Below are 15,562 nucleotides of genomic sequence, written 5' to 3' on the forward strand. Positions count from 1 at the left end.
GAAAAACAAACCCTGGAAAAATGCTCACTTTTGCCAGTGCATCTCTTTTAGTCCAACTGTTGGGGCAGGAGGGAGAGGGGAAGGCATGTTGACACCACCTGGTCTACATACGCTTAGCCAACAGTATCCTTGTCCAAATTGTTTTCCCATTTGTCTCAATTAAAATGTGTCTCTGCTCACTTGAGTCACAACTAACCCATAATAAATTGTCTGATAACATTAAGTGCACACTGAGGTGGAACAGTGAATCATTCTAAACAGCTTACTCCACTATATATAAATTATTCTTTATTCTTTTTCTCTAACTCAGATCACTTCCCCAGCAGGCCTTTTCTGTTTTGATAAACAACTCAAACAAAAAAAAAAAAAAAAGGCACTTTCACAGTCTATTACCTCCTGTACTCAGGATTCATAAAAAATCACAGCTAAGTTGGATTCTTTACTCTGTGTCCACCTCTGATGGAGCACAGAGCACTTACTGCTGTACAAGTATTTCCAAGGCTGCATTTTTTGAGGACAGAAGCCATCATTGGTAATTGCTTTATTACCATCCAGAGGCTGGCTTTTAAAGTTTATAACTGGCTACTGGCATGATCAGCTCCAAATGTGTTTGGGAGATTTACACTTGACATGGTTAAATACTGTAGGAACTGTGGTCAGCTAGAATTTATTGTCCTACACCTGCTATGCCACCTAGCTGTGGTTTTGTGCTGATGTAGTGAACCCGTGGAAAAGTGTTTGGTTTGTGGGAGAAACCTGCACCTGGAAAAGCCTCTTGTAACTAAAGATTGTGAGGGAACCAAACATATCTTCTGTGAGATAAATCTCATTACCCAAGGCAGGGATCCTTCTTTCTAACTCATTTTTTGTTGCCTGCCAATGGAGAATGCTGAACTACTGCTGGAAGCCTGGGTGGGTTTTCCAGACATGTCTAAGTGGTTTAGGACTTATGATGAGGTGGAGATCATAACTGTGTCTGACAAATGCTGTTTGATTTAAGGGCTTTTAATCTTCATGAGAGTCTAAATCGTGTATCAAATGTGAGGGGTTTTGCATATTTCTTTTCTTTTAGTCTTCATCTTGGACTGGTATGGGCTCAAGGCAAATGATAAGAAATCTTAATTTACTTGTTCTGAAAAAACAGCTGCCACAAAAAGTATGAAAAATGGATTTAAGCAATAAGCTGGCTCACATGGGAAATTTTGTTTATCTCTTGCCTGTCAACAAGGTCACTGGATACTGTGGTTTGTTGAGACAGATCTGGGATCACGTGGCAAAGGAGGCTGGAAGAACTTTAAGAGGGCTGCTCCTTTTTTCCACTAATTTCTATCAGCTGGAGTGGAGATAAAGTGTATAAGACCCTTATGAAGGAGCAGGAAATTTTCCAGGATAAATATAGAAAAATCACCCAAACCAAAAATTAAAAATGGATGAGGAAGACTGCTTTTATGGATTTTTTTATCGCTTAATTATTTGCATTCCCTTCAACTTCTCCTCTTAAGGGACTATCAGCTAAGCCATAATTACCACTGAAAAGTGATCTGAAGAAAGAGGAGGTGCAGTTCAGTAGGAAAAAACACAAAGTGGTACACTTTGGCAGGAGCAAGCAAGTACCCAGCTCTGTAGAAACTGCTCATCTGACCCCAAGCCATGCAACCATCAGTATGAAGGTTGATGAGAAGCTGATGTGAAATCCAACTTTCATCCAAAGTGTATCAGTAGAAGCTGGGCATTCTCCTAGCTTACATGATGTCTTTCCATCCCTTTAGCTTAACTATAATGCTATTTGATAATGCATCATTTCAGAGAAGAAAACGTATATGGTCAAAGTCTGCTTTGTGCATATATTTCATACACGTACTTTGGATTTAAATTGTTGGCCCTATTTTAAAAAAAACACCATGGAAAGTCTTCTTGATTATGGACAAAATTTAGATTATAATTCCAAATTCTTAATAAAAAATTTTAAAAAAATAATTATGCTGGAATCTCATTCTTTAAGGTTCAGATTCTCTGAGCAGACTGTGTTGTATGCATTAACACCAATTGCTTATACAAGAGATCAATGTTTGAAACAAATGAAAAACATAACTGCCTAAAAGATCAAAGCAGAGATCTGGTATCTTTGGTGGTTATAAGTTTTAGATCTCACAGATCCCATAGTTTTACTTCAAGGACAGAACTTCCTAGTTCCTATGTAAAGCAAATTTTCTGTCATCTGTTTGTGTCTCTAGAGAGCCTCAAGAGAGGAGAATAAATACTAATTCTACCATGACCCTAAACAGAGTTTTTTCATAAAGAATATGGTTGCTTGTCTATTATTCTAGGGGATAAAGTAATGAATGATCAGACAGAATTTCATTACATTCATTTAAATTTGTAGTAGAAAGATTTGTCATAATTCAGCACAATACCAGCTTTTTATGCTCAGAAGAAAAGCAACACAAGGATATTAATTCACTCATTAAGATACTATATTTTTGATATTGTTTAATGCAAATTCTTCTTAGCTGTGAAAATTGCTCATCTCACCTTGATCACCAACAGGCAGTTTGGCATATCTGTAATGAAATTTTCAGTGGGTTTAGCATGATAATCTCGGAGCTGGGAAGGAGGTTGGCTCACTTGGTATTGCAAAGCAATTGACAGCTAAGCACTTTTTTCCTTGATGAATTAATAACTCAAAAAAAATCTTAGAAAAAAGTAATAGAAAAGCAGTGTCAGGGACAGCAACTCTTAGCTCATGCATTATCAGGATGAGTCCAGACCAAGCACCGTCCAGTAGCTCTCCAAGTATGGAGGGGGAACATCAGATCAGTTTGAGTCTTCTGGGTCCAGATCCCTAATTGATGTACAGCTTGGTAACTTCTTCCTACCCAGCAATGAAAAGCTGAGTAATACCCAGCAGCATGTAACATCTGGTGTTTGACTGACACCAGGTGTGCTCAGCTGGGCTGTTGATCCCTGTATCCATGGCAGAAGAGGTGAGCTCCCCATGTGGAAGATGGGAGCTGTGATCCCGGCAGTGTCTTTACTGCAGCATGGTAAAAAGCCTCAGGGAGGTTTCTGTCAGTCTGAGATGGTTGGTTATGGTGGCTGGTTGTTGGAGTACAACACAGGGCAGGCTGAAAGCTGTTTGTTCAAATATAAGAATACAATCTGCTGTTGTACATCCTCAGCCCCATGTTGTGTGATTTATTGTGTAAAAGGCAGTGGAAAATTGGTTTATACCCTGATTTCTTGCAGCCACCACTTCCATCAGTAGATGGGAGCATTGCTGGAAGGACACAGAACTACTGCTATAGCTGATTAAAGTGATCTCTAGGAATGTTTCATGTAGAAACAAATACAACCAGGATGACTGAAACAACTTCCATTTTTTTTTTTCAATCATAGTACAGTACTTTTGTTGGGAAGAAAAAAACCCCAGCAGTTGCATATTATCATTTCAAAATGTTGAAAAATTTTTAGTAATTCAGGAAAGAATCATGTTCCATAGTTGAAAATGTAAATCTATTTGTTCATAACATCTGAGCTTCATAAAAGTTTTGAAAAGGGCTGCTTTTATTTCACCTTTAGTGAATCTTTCTGGGCATGTTTGCTCTTTAATGCAAACAGTGAATCACAAAATCATTTACCCATTTAGATTCAGAAGTAGAACAAACAGTAGAATTGGAAATGCAGTAAAGTAGAGCCAGTGAGTGGTTGTTAGAGATAGGGTGAGTCCATGGCAAATGATGCAGGAATGCCTTCTCTTGAGCCTGTACCAAATTCAAATCTAGCCAGCTGATTTTCATTCTGGTATGAGAAAGAAGCTTCTGCCTCTCCTGTTCCTCTGTTCAACCTCAGTAATTCTCAAAGGCTTTAATGAACATCTGACACATTTGACAGACAGGTTATCAATCTCAAGTAAATTAAACCTGGCAAATATTACAAGTATGTACATGAAGGACAGAAGGTTACAGATATGTCTGGAATGGAGTAAGTTGAGAACAAGGGCATCAGGAAAAAAACACAGGGAAGAACTATTACACACACCATAAAATAGAGGAGAAACTTGGATCAGAATTCATGCCTCATTAGATACCAGAGAATTTAACCAAAAGATGCATTTCTGCAAAGAGCTAGCTACTTTTTTCTGTTGCTCTGACAATTGCTCCCTTGATTTTGTAAGTGTAGGTTCGATAAATTTGATGAGACGTGCAATCTTAAGGGCAATGCAGTGACTTATCTGTGTGAAACAGCTAATTAAAACCACCACAATGATATCAGAGGATCAGAGGAAAAAATTACTGAAGTTATTAATTAGAGATGAGCAAATAGGTCTGAATCAAAACCTACTCAAGCAGTAACTCTGTGGGATAAAGCCAAAAAAATGCTGATTCCTTCCAGGAGATTTGATTTTGTTCACTTTTAATTTTTTCTTGCTTAGAATGCAGCATTGCAAAAAATGGCAAGTTTGGTCCTTTTGGACTTCATTCACTTCTGCTCTAATTATATTGGGAATGAGCAGTGAACATGTAGCTAACATGAAAATAGCTTTACTTCATTGTATTACACCATGGTTATAATAATGTCCTTTATGCAAAGAAAATATCTTCATTAGGAGAATGCAAGACCAAAGTTTTTGGATGTATTGGATATATTTCTATAGATTATTATGGAATTAATAATTAAGAGTTGATGCATTAATTTACCAGACTGTAAAAACATGTTTTTGTTAATGGATAGCACAGTTTGAATGACAACTTCCTACCACACACAGCTCTTTCCCTCTGCTTCCCCCTTCTCTCATCCTTCTTTCTCCATAATCCCCTTTATGACTGAGTGTGGTACAACACACAATTCCATGATGTTTTCCCCCTTGCCCTTATCTCCATAGGCCTGTCACAATTTGTGAACATTTTTCATCATCACGTTAGCAGGGAGGATCAGAGGCTGTGCTGTCAGAGACAGGCTCACAGCTGCAGAGCTGCCCCTCTCCTGCAGCTGCTTTCAGCTCAGCAGGTTGGAGCAGAAAGGGAGAAGTCTGTCGTGGTTTCCCCCCACACCCACTCCCTCAGCCCCCCAGTGTGACACGGTGGAGCTGTAACAGGCACATGGGGTTCTCACCTATCCGGCTGCAAAGCTGAAGATGGGTGAAAACAGCCAGCAAAAGAACCTGTGGATTGACTTCAGCCTGGTCTCACCCCCTGGGGAGGTTTCACTGACTACAGAGCTCTATCTTTTATTTCCAAAGTGATCAGTTGCACAGTGGGGTGTTGGTGGCTCAGGTGTAGCTAAAACCCATCAACACAGAAGGTAAATACAAAGCAGCAAAACATTTCAAATGGGACAAAAAGTGAAGAAGGGCTGATCCAGAGCTCAGTCACTGGAACGAATGAGCATCAGTGCAATCCCCAGCAGCTATTCTGGTAATTTTACAGTATGGAGATTTAAGAGTTCAGTGGAGCTTCCCCTCATTCGACTCCTGTTATCTTTTGCTTTTATCTTCAAGGTGAACTGCCAGACTCAGCTGCTGTGTGTTAGTAGTGAGCTGTTACCAGAAAAATTTCTGTTAGAACCACAGACTAAAATCAACTCTCCATAAATACAAACAGGATGGTAACAGGGAACATAGACTCTCTCCCTGATACTGCTTTGTACTTGCACACTATGCATATTTGATGAATGAGGTCATGAGAGCATGTAAACAGCACTTCCTAATATTTTCCAGTATCTAGGGAGAATAAATGGCTTTACTGAGAAAAAAAAACCAAAAACATCAAGAACAGGTTCAGAAGATATGACATATCACAGAAGGGATGCTTCACACTGCAGATTGATACTTCTTCACACGTGAAGTCTGAAAGGGTTAATACTGTTCCTAAGGACAGCAAGAAAAATGGGAGTGGAATGAAACAAGGAAGAAGGACACAAAAACCAGAGAGTGAGGACACAAGTAGCAGTGAAAATGGATGTCATAGTCTGAAAGAAATGTTAATCCTGTGCCTGGCTGATCACTATCATCTAAATTGCTGGCAGAGCACCAGCACAGGCTTTTGCTGTAGAGACCCGTGTGGAGCCCAGCAGAAGCCCCTGGAGCCGGGCTGGGAGGATCCTGATCTCCCCATCATGGCACGGAGTCCTGTTCCCTTGTGCTTACATACAACCCAGCACTCCACCTCCCCCTGCTTTTCCTCTCCATGGCCCTAGAGGAAATCTGGAATGTTTCATGGACGGGAAAGGACTGCAGGAGGAGGTGCTCAGCTCCACACGCTGCCCATGCCTGCCTGCTCCGGGCTGCACACTGGCAGCGCGGGACACAGGGAAGGACAGTGCGGGACACAGGGAAGGACAGTGCGGGACACAGGGAAGGACAGTGCGGGACACAGGGAAGGACAGTGCGGGACACAGCGAGGGACAGTGCGGGACACAGCGATGGACAGTGCGGGACACAGGGAAGGACAGTGCGGGACACAGCGAGGGACAGTGCGGGACACAGCGATGGACAGTGCAGGACATAGCGAGGGACGCAGCGAGGGACAGTGTGAGACACAGCGAGGGACTTAGAGAAGGGGACAGGGCTGGCACAGAGAGGGACAGGGCGGGCACAGCGAGGGACATTGCGGGACATAGAGAAGGGGACAGGGCTGGCACAGAGAGGGACAGGGCGGGCACAGCGAGGGACATTGCGGGACATAGAGAAGGGGACAGGGCTGGCACAGCGAGGGACAGGGCGGGCACAGCGAGGGACACAGCGAGGGACATAGAGAAGGGGACAGGGCTGGCACAACGAGGGACAGGGCGGGCACAGCGAGGGACATTGCGGGACATAGAGAAGGGGACAGGGCTGGCACAGCGAGGGACAGGGCGGGCACAGCGAGGGACATTGCGGGACATAGAGAAGGGGACAGGGCGGGCACAGCGAGGCACAGCGAGGGACACCGAAGGGACACAGCGGACACAGCGGCTGCTGCCCCACGGGTGCAGGCCAGAGGAGCCCCCCTCGCCCGGCTCCCCACGGACGCCGTCAGTCCGACAGCAGCTGCTGAGGCTGTCAAGGATCAGCCCGGCTGCTCCGGGGGATCCCCGGTGCCTGCTGCAGAGGGCTTTGAGCCAGCAGAAGGAGGAGATGCTAAATAAGGAAAGGGATGCTAAGGAAAGCTGAGAGGATAAGACGTGGGGGATAAGCAGCAGGGAAGGAAATATAGCTGAAGGCTATTTTTTAAGAGACATAGGAGGGGTAAGAAAGCCACATAACTCAAAAAATAAACTGAGAAAAGAAAGAAACAAAAAAAAACCCACCAACACCCTTGCCCCACACACATAAAAACAATTCCCTCCCCCCTGCCCAAAAACCCCAAAAATGAAAACAAGCAAACAAAACCAAGAAAAGGACCAAAGGCTAACTTGGCTTGAGACTGGGTTTTGACAGCAGCACTGGAAGGAGACCAAACTGTGGGTGAACTGAAGGAGAGAGCACCTTCTTGCTGATTTGCTGTACAGAACAAAGCCAGCAAGATCTCCTTTGGGGGAGATCTCCCCAGGGGCTGGGGACTTCTTCCTTCCCCCTGCTCACCCCATCCACATTTGCAGCCCCAGCCCCCTCACAGAGGATGATGGAGAAAGATCTGGAAGCCTGATTAGCCTCAAGAAACACAGCCCACTGACATGGGGGTCAATGCCATATGGAGGTCAATCCTCAGCATTCCATCTGAAATGAAGGGATGGAAGTTCTGCTCCTCAAAACCAGTAGTGAGTCAGTGGTACTAGGTGAGGTTGGGCTGTTCAGCCACAGTAGCACTGCACTTCAGCTTGGAAAACTGCTTGGATGACTGATTTGGAGACTCTAAACCTAGAGGTTTTCTGAATTTGCCTAGGCAAGGCCCTGGGCAGCCGGATCCACCTGTGAATGCTTTGTCCAAGAGGCTGGACTAGAAGATCTCCAGAGGTGGTTTCCATGGCTCTAAAGGGAGATGCTGTAAAAGACTCTGGTGTACTCCTGGCACTCAGGGACTGGGAGGCTGTGCCAGGACCTGTGTCTGGCTGCAGAGCAGGTTGGAACAGGGGAAAACCTGACTCCACTACATGTATAGTGGGAAGTCTGACACAGCAGAGCAGCACAAGCAGTGTGGCAAGGTTAAGTTTTTATAAATCTGGATGGATAAACTTCTGGGGTTTTGTCAGTCTCGTTATTTTTCATGTAATTGCCAAGGAACAGTTAAGTCACAGCTTGGTGACAAGGCTTGGTCATTTTTTAAAACCACATTCTACCTTAGCTGGTCAGTTAAGTGATATCCCTGTTCACACCATGGAAAATTACATTCAACAAGAAAAACTACCTTTACCTAACACAAACCACATAATGTGGAATATAGTTCATATAAACAGGCAGTCAAGCAATTCAGAAGCTCAGAACTTAAACTAAACAAGGACAAAATACATCTCAGAATAAGCACTGCTAAGAGAAGGTGAGAATTTGTGATTCTTAGCCGCAACAGTCATTGCTTGCACAGCTAACCCTGAGATGAAGTAGCAGCAAGAATGTTGAGGTGGAATGTGAGTTGTATATATTTATACCTTCATTTAACACCCCAAGAAACAAAGCTCTTTTAGCCAATTTCAAACAGCTCTTGTGAATCTTATCATCACTTTCACACTCACAAAACTGGACAACACAAGGACACAACTCCTCAAATGTTTTTTTTTCTTTAGCTTGGATTAAAATAGTATTTTTTTCAAATTGCCACATATTCAGTTTTCAACCAGCTTGTTAGTTGCCATGGCCATTTGCAATCACAGAAGCTGTTGGTCTTCCTTTGCATTTTACACCATTGCAAAGGCTATTAAGGAAAAATACATAGTCCTTTAATTCATTGTAATACTTTTTGATGGAATCAGCTCATGAAGGTGTTAGGAAATGGCTGCACAAGACCCAGCATTGCACTTGAGTTTGAGGCGAGGTGATATAAACACCATTTGTTGAAATGGTGTCCAAGGGAGGCTCTTTGGAGGGAACAGCACCAAAGCACACAGATCCCACCAATGTAAAACAGAGAATGAATGCAAAAGCTGTATCAAATCAACTAAGGTCCTGAGGCCACAGATATTTAAAACTAAGTTTAAAAATTAGGATGGTTGAATATGTGCATTCAGCTGGATCAGGACTTGGCTGCATGTAGCAATGAAAATACAGCAAGTCAGACTCAACATTCTAATGCTTGGAATTTTTATTTCAATGCTATGCACATCCCTTTGTGCGCTGAGGACAAGAGTCCTCATTTTTGAACTGCTTTTGAAAAACCAAAGAGGGAGGAAGCTTCCATCCTTACAAATACCTGAAAAAGGTACAGCTAGCCTAGCAACAGGCACTTTATGAACTGTTTTAAAGCAAATAAGCTATTTGTTTGGTACATATGCATCAGAAGAGGTCTGGAAACAGGATGAATTCAGAAAATAGAATGAGCATTCATAATACACACTGAACAAAGTATTTCTGCATGTTTCCATGTCAGTGTCAGCACATACTGGGTGTCATTGGGATTCACTATTATTTGATGTCTTATCATTACAAATAGGTGTCCAAACTGCATAAAAGCAAAATATAACACAGACTATGTCAGATCAAATCGATCTCATTTTGCATCCATTTAGTGCTCACATTTTCCTGGGGCAATTACAGGCCCAAATCCTGTGCAAAGGATTTTTAGTTGGAAAAAAATAAAAGCATTGGAAATTATTAACTGCAAATACCCTAGAATAGCAACACTTTAAAACAAAACCTGAGTTTTTAAAAAAAGCTTTTTTTTACTGCCTTGCTGAAAGAAGGGTAGAAAACTAATTCAGTGATTCACCTGATGCTTGAACACTGGGTATGCTCTGTGGATGGACAGCACATAAAAAAGATGACAGTTCATCTCAGCACCTATTCCCAACAGGGCAGGTTGTACAGGTACATTTCTTGTTGAGCATTCCAGCTCTGACACCACAGTTTTAAGTCATGATCCTCAATGGGATGGTAATTTTTATGTATACTGAGTAACTGGGGAAATGTATTTTGAATTGCATGTCCTGTCACAGCTTCATTACAAGAGAGGGGAACATGCATCCACAGCCCTTTGTGTTGACAAGTGCCCATAGAGCCCGACTCAGCTGGAGATGTTTAGCCTTGATAAAGTAACAAAATAGTGGCTTTGAAGTGTGACTGCTGGATGGTATCTGTTGCTTGGAGAGCTCTAATATAGTTTCTAATTACTTCAATTTGTTTTGTATCATACCAGGGGAAATTTTTTCTTTCAAAATGAAGACCTGGCTCTGCTCCAGAGGTTATGGCTTCTTTCTCTAAGCCTTGTTTTCGTGTTTCACCTGCCTGCAATATCTGTTTGCAATCTGGATATATCAGTCCACAATTTCTGTGGGAAAACCAGTGTCTCAATCTGGTTTTGCATTTCCATATACTGTAGGAGAAGCACAAAGTGGCTAACCATGTCAAAACAGTGGCTTTGCTGGACAAAGGTGGGATACTTCCAGCCTCACTTTACCTGTCCTTTCCACCATTTTTTATAAAGCCTAAAATCAAACAAGTTATGCTGAGAGCCTGTTCTTTTTACAGATTTTAAAGACATTTTTTTCTTGGGTGGCTCTTCTTTATTATTCTTTTTGGTCATGATCCTGTTTCTACACAGACTGGACCCAAAATGAGGGAGCTTTCCTCATTGAGTCAAGAAGACATCAAATCAGAGCCTGACTGTGCAAAACGACAAAAGAAAGACTTTCTATCCTGTTATTCTTAGGCATGAGAACTTTCTAACTGGAGTGCTCTTACAACACATCATTCTCATAAATTCTCATATGTTGCTACTGCAGTAATTTGCAGTCACAATTTTTTCCCCATCTTTTGCTCCCTGACAGCCATAAAAAACCTAGAAGACTTTGTCAGATATCTTCTCTAGGAGGTCAAACCCCATCCAGTTTGGGCACTGTAAAACTCCAATTAGGATAATTGGTTTTCATGGAGACAGAAAGAAGGAATTCATGTGTACTGTACTTTTTGTACAGCATCAGTGATTATGCATGGATGCTCTTTTAAAACAAATTGTTTGTGCTGAATTTTTTGCTTTCCACACAGTGAACTCCATCTGAAAGAGGTCAAATAATCTCCTTGACAACGCAGCATTAGTGGCCAGATCATTTTATCACAGCTGAAATTATGTTAAATATTGAAATACATATAGCTAAGGCACATGGAGGCACTGTGGATTTTCTAAGTACCTGCAATACATTGAAACCTGCATCCTTTGCAGTTTATATAGGCTGAAGACAACAGTTTCCAGAAACTTTAATCTTGCTTCACAAGGCATTTTCACAACAGCAGAACTGAAAAATCCAGCGGCATTGAGGCAGCTTATTCAAGGTTGAGACAGAAGTGGATGTGAACAGAGATATAAAATAGTTTTAGGCACCACATCTCTTATCTTTCAAAAATAAAAATGCAGCAGCTATCTGTCAGAATTCCCCTCTCTGTTCTGATGGTGATGCAGATCAAGGACATCCTATTTGGCCCTGCAGAGCTGGGAAGCTCTCCTCATTCACAGTGAATCAGTCTGTTTGAAAAAGGCATTGTGTCTTTACGGGAGTGCCACTCAGTTTTCTGAGCCCGCAGACAAAAGAAACAGCCAGTTTTCTTTACATCAAGACTTTATTATGATTGAAGTCATAGCAAGAACTGGAGGCATTCTTCTTTAAACATTGTTTGAACACCAGACAAACAGTAGCTAAAACCTATGGGAGTGACCAAAAGGATTCAAAATAAAGATGAACTCTGTGTGGATGTGTAACTGGGCACAGCGCTGCTGTGGCATGACTGTCCGAAAGCTGCTCAGAGCTGGAGCAGAGCCAGCAACCTTCACACCACAACCTTCAGAATTTCTGAGACTCTGCCTTTGCTGGGAGTCTGTCGTGATGAAATAAGCAAAGCACTTGGGCTTTTTCCCCTTGTCACATCTCCACAGAAGTTTGTCCAAATTATGATGAGCTTGTGGTGAATAGGAAGGCTGACCTTGTGAAGGCCCTAGCAAGCAGCACGTGTGCTGGTCCTTTTCAGCAGACTTACTCCTCCAAAAGTCCTTGTCCTAAAGCCATGGTGAGTGCCCCAAGATCAGTCTTGGTAGTAGAGACAAGGAACCTGAAGAGACCATTGATCCTGGCACAGGACTCCTCACTCTCTTCCCCTGCTCCAGCATGAAGTTCCTCAAACAGGAAATGGTCCACCACAAGCTTCTCCAACATGAATCCTTCTCACAGACCACAGTTCTTACCAAACTGCTCCAGCATGGTCCCTTCTGTGGGGTGCAGTCCTTCAGGAGCAGGCTGCTCCAGCATGTGTCACCCACAGGGTCACAAGTCCTGCCAGCAAATCTGCTCCAGCCTGGGCTTCTCTCTCCATGGGGCCACAGGATCTTCCTTCAAGCATGAGCTCCTTCTCACAGGGTTGCAGTGTCCTTCAGGGATCCACCTGCTCCAGCACGGGGTCCTCCATGGACCAGAGGTGGATCTCTGCTCTGGCATGCACCTCCAGGGGCTGCAGGGGCACAGCTGCCTCACCATGGTCTGCACCACAGGCTGCAGGTGAATCTCTGCTCTGGTGCCTGGAGTCCATCCCTCCTCCACCTCCTTCTCCCCTGAATCACTCTCTGCAGGTTTCTCTTGCATATCTTACTCCTCTCTTTCAGTTACTGTTGCACCATTTTCTGTCCCCCATTAAATGTGTTACCCCAGGGGTGCTACCACCAACACCCATGGGCTCAGCAGCAGCAGCTCTGTCTCGGAGCTGGCTGGCATTGGCTCTGTCAGACATGGGGGAAGCTTCCAACACCTCCCACAGAAGCCCCTGTTACCAAACCATTGCCCCACAAAGCCAATACTCTGTCCTGGTTCCATCCAGTACAGAGGAGTTTATTTTGCAGTAGTCATGAGGGGGTGCAGCCCAGACCCGTGTGTGCGTGGCCAGGAGGTTATTCCACAGCTCTCACGTCATTTCCAGGGCAGGAGTTAAGGGACTGTCTGGCTTCTGAGAAGAAAGGTGTGGCTTTCAATAGAGAAAAAGGTGGTCAGAGGGGGAAAGTGTTTGCCATTTGTCCTTGGGGGTTCACAGTGAGCATTTTTTCATGGGAATCACTCTCTCTTTTGTATACTTTTGTTATTAATATTGTTGCTGTTACTGTTTATTTTCTTGTCTCATTGCTGTTTCCAGTAAATTGTTCCTATTTACCCCAATTTCTGCTTTTTGAGCATCCCATTGGAGGGCATTTGTGAGCAGCAGTGTGTTTTTAGCAGGAGTACTAAACTGGAGAACATTCCTAAATCACAACATTCACTAACTTAGAACTGCAAATACCATCTCTTGCGTGGGAAAAGGGATAAACCTAGATGAAGTTCTCTGAGCAGGTCAGGACTGCACCAAGAGCTTTCCAGAAGGCTCTAGAAATTTCTCCATGGCATGTCTGTCATATTTGCATAGGCTACAGCTTCATTCTGCTGACAAGAATAAGCACACTAATCATAGGGAACTCAACACTTATTTTACAAGCCAGTTATGGTAAACATATTACTTTCACAGAATAAATTATCTGAGAAGGGTAATTTCAGACCGAAGTGATAAAATAGTTTCAGAGGAATTTAAATGGCTACTAAAATCATCAGCAAAGTCCATTTCATTATGCTTATCATGAAAAATAACTGGATTAGGATAGTGCTTTGTCTGAGTACAAAAAGGAGGTATCAGAATCGATTGACAGTAACTCCAGAGAAGTCTCCAGAATATGATTTGGAGATTTACTCTCATCAGTCTGCATCAACATCTCATACCTAGGAAATGCAGGTACTTCTGGTGCTCTCAAAGCAAATAAGGAAAAGACAAAAGGCAAAGTGAGGTTCTAGAGCAGACATCCTTCATGGCATTGTGCTGAAGATTCTAGTCCAAAAATGCAGGAGAAGAAAGAGGCAGAGTGGTTGAACACACAGCTGTTCCCACATCAAGGTAAAGAAACCCACCCGAACAACAAAACAAGGGGTCATGGTATTACAGAAAAAAAGAAGCCAAACCCAAACCAATTCTGAAAAGGAAAAAAAGCCCTGGAGCCACAGAAGGAAAACAGATTATTTTATCAGCCTCAAGTCAGTGAAGATACCACTGTACAGAATGAGTCACAAATGAAGAAACGTCTTCTAAAATACTTCTTCTTTTATGGGAGAAGCACAGCCTGCCAGAAAAATAAGAAACCTGTCAAAATGCAAGCAGTAGTTGTTGTGATTTTTTGTTGGGTATTAAAGGGTTTGGAAATACTTCAATGGCACACCTATCAGTCAAAAAAATGCTTATTCATTCTAAACAAAACATAACATGAAAATGTGCTGGAAGACTGTGGCCAGGGCTCATGTTGGGGAGCTGGACTGAGACTCCTCACAGAGATATGAATTTCTCCATGCGCCTTCTGTTCATGTGGGCTGCAGAAGTTCATAGTAAAAAACAGCCTCAGGGAGACAGACCCACCAGTTTTCCTCTTACTGCTTCTTCTTAACTCACTAACTCTAACACTATGTCCTGCCTTTTCCCTAAAATCCAAAGATTTTAGTCACTCCTCCACTTGACTTTGAGGAGAAGTGGGTTTTGCTGTCAGCAGTCTATTTATGAGGCAAAATGGAAGTAAAAAGAGGAATTTCTAAATTTTTAACAGGAGTTAAACAATACTTTTTGTGCAGTTCTATCACATATTACATCTTAACCGAGTGAAATAGCTGCTTCTTGCTCTAGTGGAAGCTTTAATTTCTATATCCAAACCTAATGGTATTCAGTTGTCGTCAACTATTGATGAAATACATTGATCCTGATCTTGTAAGGATCAAGAGACCTTTAAGTAGAGTCAGTGCTGGCAGTTCGTAGTTTGTACTTTTCCTGAAAGAGAATTGAGGTCTTTTGGGCTAAAAGTGCAGTAATATCAGACTTGATGTTTATGCATCCAAAAAACTGAGATAAGTAAAATGTCTCTCAAAGAAAAATGTGAATGACACAAAATCTTCAAAGGAGAGTAAGGAATAACATGATTTTAAGTTAATGTTGATATTTTTGTATGTGGTGAGTCAGTTTAATGAAAGGAAGCAATGACTTTCTCAATCCTTTGCCCAGAAAAAAACAGTTTTATATGTAGGTTCTGCATTCTGATTTCCTTCATGGAGGAAATATCTTGTGGAAGATTTAAAATTTACTCAAATATTGTGAACTAGACCTCTTTTGTTGTGGGATTTTGTTGTTGTTGCTTCTCATCTCCCAGCTGAGCAACACCAACTCTCAGCCCTTCCTCAGAGCAGAGGTGCTCCAGCCCTCTGACCATCTTCATGGCCTTCCTCTGGACTCCAACAGGTCCATGTCCTTCTTATGTTGGGGATCCCAGGGTTGGACACAGAACTTCAGACAGGGTCATACCAGAGCAGAGGGGCAGAATCCCCCCCTCACCCTGCCGGCCACACTGCTGTGGATGCAGCCAGGACATGGTTGTCTTTCTGTTTGATTTATAGGATCTCT

This window comes from Molothrus ater, chromosome 1, assembly GCF_012460135.2.
Source record: "Molothrus ater isolate BHLD 08-10-18 breed brown headed cowbird chromosome 1, BPBGC_Mater_1.1, whole genome shotgun sequence".
Taxonomy (NCBI): Eukaryota; Metazoa; Chordata; class Aves; order Passeriformes; family Icteridae; genus Molothrus; species Molothrus ater.